Genomic DNA, 4,953 nt, shown 5'->3' with positions numbered 1-4,953 from the left:
CTCTGCCCTTGAGTGACACAGGAGAACACCCACAGAGAGGTCACCACCCTGAGCCGGGTGTGTGTGTGTGTGTGTGTGTGTGTGTGTGTGTGTGTCCACGAGCCTGTCCGACCCAACTTGTACTTCTCAGTCCTTCTTCTCTCCCCTCCTCATCAAATTCCAGGACACTGCATAGACACACCTTACAAGAACTTCCTATATGCCCCCAACCCCCACACACCTCACACAATTTATCTCTGTCCACACCCTTCTCTGCCTCCTCCACTCTCTCTGTGAAAGGAGGCCCTCCGTCCAAAGTAAACGCGGCCCCGCGCTACAGCCAGACAGCACAGCCTGCAGAGCCTGTGTTGGGGAATCAGGTGGCTTGGGTTTGAATCTTGGCTCTGCAACCTGGTAAAGCACTCGGTTGCCAACCAAACTGGTGGCACTTTGGCCCCACCAGCCCCTTCCCAGGAGAAAGAAGTGGCAATTTGCTTCCGTGAAGATTGCTGTCTTGGGAAACCTGGGGGGCGGTTTTACTATCGTCTGTAGGGTCTCTGTGGGGTCGGAATCAACTCCATGGCCATGGGTTTGCTGGTTCGGGTCTTCTGCCACCTGTGACCTGTGGTCTTTCGTTCATTCAGAACAGTTAACTTGGTAGCTAGTGTGTTCCAGAGGCAGTGCTTAGGGATAGACATTGTGCTACATAAAAGAAACCAGAAGTGGAGCGGGCACAGTCAAGACAGCAGCCTGGGGAAGGGGAAGGCTGGGGTGGTGGTACTTGGTAAGCCCAGCACCTCCCAGCGTGCATATCCCCACCACGTAGAATGAGGGCAATCAAAGAAGAAGCATGTGTGGTGATGAGACACTGAAGGGCTGACCCTCCGCTTCTCCTGAAGCCTAAATGGCTGGAAATGGAAGGGAAGGCAGCTTTTTAGCAAGAGTGCGTGCTTTCTCTAGACCAGTGATTTTCAATGGGGCTGGCCAGGTCATTTTGACACCCTCCATCTGCAGGAGGTGGCATGGGGGGTGTGCATGGGGGAAAGTTCTAAAACACAAAAGGAAACAGCCTTTTTGGGATGCGAAAGAGGTTAAAACAAAAAACAGCTAAGCTGCTTCTAAGGCGCTCTGGTGGTACAGTTGTTAAAAGCTCAATTTCTGAACGAAATGTTGCAGGTTCAAACCCACCCAGTTGTTCTGAGTGGGCAGGTGGCTGACTTTGGTACAGAAAACCCCATTGGCAGTTCCACTCTGACATGTGGGGTCTGTAGGCATCAGGACGGACTTGAAGGTGCCCAACGACAGCAAGCAAACAGCTTCCAGACTAGTCTCCCTCTGTGGGAACCTTCCTTTGGAGGGGAGGCCAGTGTTGGTTCCTCTCTGATAGACTGCCTTCCTGGGCACAGCAGTGGCTATGGCGGGAACTGCTGGCCTGGTGACCCTGCTGTGAGTGGGTACAGCTTGAGGTTCTCCGGCAGCCATTGCACCTGATTTCTTCTGTACTGGGATCCTTTCTGGTGGCCCCAAGTCTGCAGGATCGTTCAGAGGCAGACCAGGTAAGGGCAGTTCTTAGCTGGGTGACAGGGGAGTCGGAGAAAGGCCCGTGTCTGTGCCCAGGCTAGGGCAGGACAGAGTGAGTGCCAAGAGGCCTGGGAACAGCCGTTTCCAATGACAGTAAGGTCCAACGTGCTCCCTCTGATGAGGGAGAGGAACTAACAGGAGGGAAGTGGAGCTGGAAAGCCTTCTAAGAGCACTGGAAGGGGGCAGTATAGGGCCTGGCCTGCTTCCCATGTCACCATCTTAGTGCAGACCTGGCTGCCCTGCCCTGCCCTGCCCTGCCCAAACCCAGATCCCCTCCGACAGTGAGCTGTGGGGCTGATACCAGGTGGATGGGCCCAAAACTGATGGCCTTCTCCTTATCTTAATCAGTGGCCTGGAAGCCCCACCCCTCCTCCATAGGTTGAGCCACTGCCCCCCAATAGGCCTGGCTACCTCTCCAAGGTGCAAATAGGACTCATACCCTGACTCTGCTCGCTAAGTCTAGAGTTAAATTAAATTTAGTTAAGTAGCTTGTGGGGACTTGGAACAGCTGGGTCTGATAGAGAACAACCTACAGAAACAGATCTGAACAAAGAAAAGGTTGGTGGAGAGGGGCCTACGGGACAGTGTGCAGTAGACATGAGGGTGCCCCTGGCCTCTCACCTCAGTCCCGAACTCATTCAGCTAGGGTTCATGGTCCCGGCCCAGGGCCTAAGGACTTTTTTTTTTCTGGAGAAACTGAACCACCACAGATGCTGTCAGCCAACTGTCCACCAGATCAACCAGAAGTGACTCCCCAACGACAATGACAAGGCTGCCTGGCTCATGGACCTTCCGGTCAGCCTTTGAGTAAACTCGTTTTCAAATAGGACCAGACACCCAGCCAGGGGTCAAGGGTGTTTGAGGAAAGCCCCTCCAGCCCACCCCCACCCCCACTAGACTGGGATTCCCAAGACATTAGACAGGAATCTAGGCAGAGCTAAGAGTACACAGGAAACAGAATAAAACATTTAAAGGAGAGATCATATTCTGAAATGACAAAAGCATTAATTATGAATTAAAGCGATTATTATAACGTGCCAGGCATCATCCTAAGGAAACTCATTACCAAACGTGAAGATAAAGATAATGTGCCCATAAACAAATAAGAAGATGTGGGGGGCAGGCGGGAAGAGCATCCAGCGACCAATAAAGAACACTGTGAAAGCAATCATTGTCTGCTCCTGTAAAGATCGACAGCCTAGGAAACCCCCCAAAAAAGGTTGCTAGGAGTCAGAGGTTGCTAGGAGTCAGAGGTTGCTAGGAGTCAGGACTCTATGGCAGAGGGTTTGGGTTTGAAATTAATCATGATTAGAGAAATCAAGAAAAATCAACAGACGTGTCGAATGATGGAGCTGAAGAACCCCCTAGAAAGTAGACAGACAGACATTGGGGGCGAGGGCCAGGAGGAGAAAGGCTGCTCAGAAGATCAATACAGAAAGTCCACAAAAAGGAAAGAGGGTGTGGTCACCCAAGAGAATGCCCTGGAACTGGAAGACAGTTTCCCAATAAAACGAGACTGAATAAAAAGGCCCACTCCAGCCAGGGGCTTAGGTAGAGAGCAAATGTTTTGAGAATGATGAGGGCAATGGATGTACAAATGTGCTTTACACAATTGATGTGTGTATGGATTGTGATAAGAGCTGTATGAGCCCCTAATAAAATGATTAAAAAAAAAAAAAAGGCCCATTCCGGGCCCATCACTGGAATGCCGGGTTTGAAGGGATGAAAGAGCTGGGTAAAAAAACAGGCTAACTATCACAAAGGAAGGAGCCTTGGGTGGCTTTCATAGCTACCCTAGAGGCTAAAAAGCAGGAGGAAGGTCTTCCACATTCTCGAGGGCTGGGGGCAGTTGTATTCATCTGACTGTTAGGAAGCTTCCAGAGGGCATGCTGTAGGTAGTAAATGAGAGAAAATATATTGTTTTCAAAAGGCCAATCCAGGAAACAGGAGCCAGGAGGTGTGGGTTCCAGGAAACATCTGGGTGTGGCCAGCAGACCGGCCCACCATCTGGAGAAGGACCGTGCTGGCAGGAGGTCACCTGGGAAATGGGAACTCACCTGATAAATGTTTGAGCATTCTCGGGGAAAAAACTGCTATAGTTAGATGTGAAGTGGCAGTTATAAACATTTCAGTATAAATGTGTAAGCAAATAAAAAGATCATTATTAACTCCAGAAAGGAAATACTATCTAATATACTTTTGTCTCTACAGCGACCGCGAACTACAGTTATCGTCATGTAAACATGGATTATGGATTTGGCTGAATATTGTGATGCAATGATAAAAGGTGGCTGTTGGAAGGGGGGTGAGAAAGTTAAATCCTTGTCTACCACAGGGTGAGGCTTTTCTTGATTGATGGATTTTTAAAGATCATTTTATTGGGGGCTCTTACAGCTCTTATAACAATCCATATATCAACTGTATCAAGTATATTTGTACATATGTTGCCATCACTATATTCTAAACATTAACAATCTATTTGAGCCCTTGTTATCAGCTCCTCTTTTTACCCTCTCTCCTTCCTTTGTGACCCCTTGATAAATTATAAATTATTATTAATTTCATATCTTACACCGACCGCTGTATCCATTCGTCCCTTGATTTCTTCCCTCCTCCTCTCCCCACCTTCCTCCGACCCTCCTGGTATCGCTACTCCAATTTGTGTTCCTGAGGGGTTTATTTGACTTGGACTCCATGTGTAGTGAGCTCTTACCTATACCTCTGTACATGCTCTGGCGTAGCCCGCAGTGAAAGGCAGGATTTGGGTCATGATGGCGGGCGGGGGTAGGGGTGGGGTGAGGAAGCCTCAAGGAACCAGAGGAATATTGCATGTTTCATCGGTGCTATACTTCACCCTGGTTGACTCATCCCTTCCTTGCGACCCTTCTGTGAGAGGAAGTCCCATTGTCTACTGATGGGTTTGGGTCTCTGCTCCGATCCCCTTCATTCACAACAATGTGATTTTTTTTGTTTGTTTGGGGTCTTCTGATGTCTGTTACCTGATCCCGTCAATACCTCATGATCGCATAGGCTGGTGTGCTGCTTCTGTGTGGATTTGTTGCTTCTCTGCTAGATGGCTGCTTGTTAAATGTCAAGCCTTTAAGACCCCAGATGCTATATCTTTTGATAGTTGGGCACCATCAACTTTCTTCACCACATTTGCTTGTGCAACCATATTGTCTTCAAAGATTGTGCCAGGAGGGTGAGCATCCCAGAATGCCAGGTTGTTAGAGGTTCTTGTGTTGAGGGAAGACTTGAGCAGAGGACCAAAGTCTGTCCACTTCTTTAATGTATTGCCATATAGATATATGTATACCTATGCCAATGACTGTAGTTTTATGAATTAATATATTTACATGAGTGCACACCTATGTTTATACCTCTATCCATAGC

The 4,953-nt window shown here is 48.7% G+C and overlaps 1 protein-coding gene across 1 annotated transcript in view; it reads right to left on the bottom strand.

The window, feature by feature from the left end:
- The window catches only part of TTC39A (tetratricopeptide repeat domain 39A), a 30,997-nt gene that overhangs the window by 25,061 nt on the left and 983 nt on the right, over positions 1-4,953 (bottom strand). The gene's annotated exons all lie outside the window — the stretch shown is intronic.

Source organism: Echinops telfairi, unplaced genomic scaffold (assembly GCF_000313985.2).
Source record: "Echinops telfairi isolate 266 unplaced genomic scaffold, ASM31398v2 ScPeMD7_443;HRSCAF=831, whole genome shotgun sequence".
Taxonomy (NCBI): Eukaryota; Metazoa; Chordata; class Mammalia; order Afrosoricida; family Tenrecidae; genus Echinops; species Echinops telfairi.
This window is presented reverse-complemented; position numbering and strand designations above follow the sequence as displayed.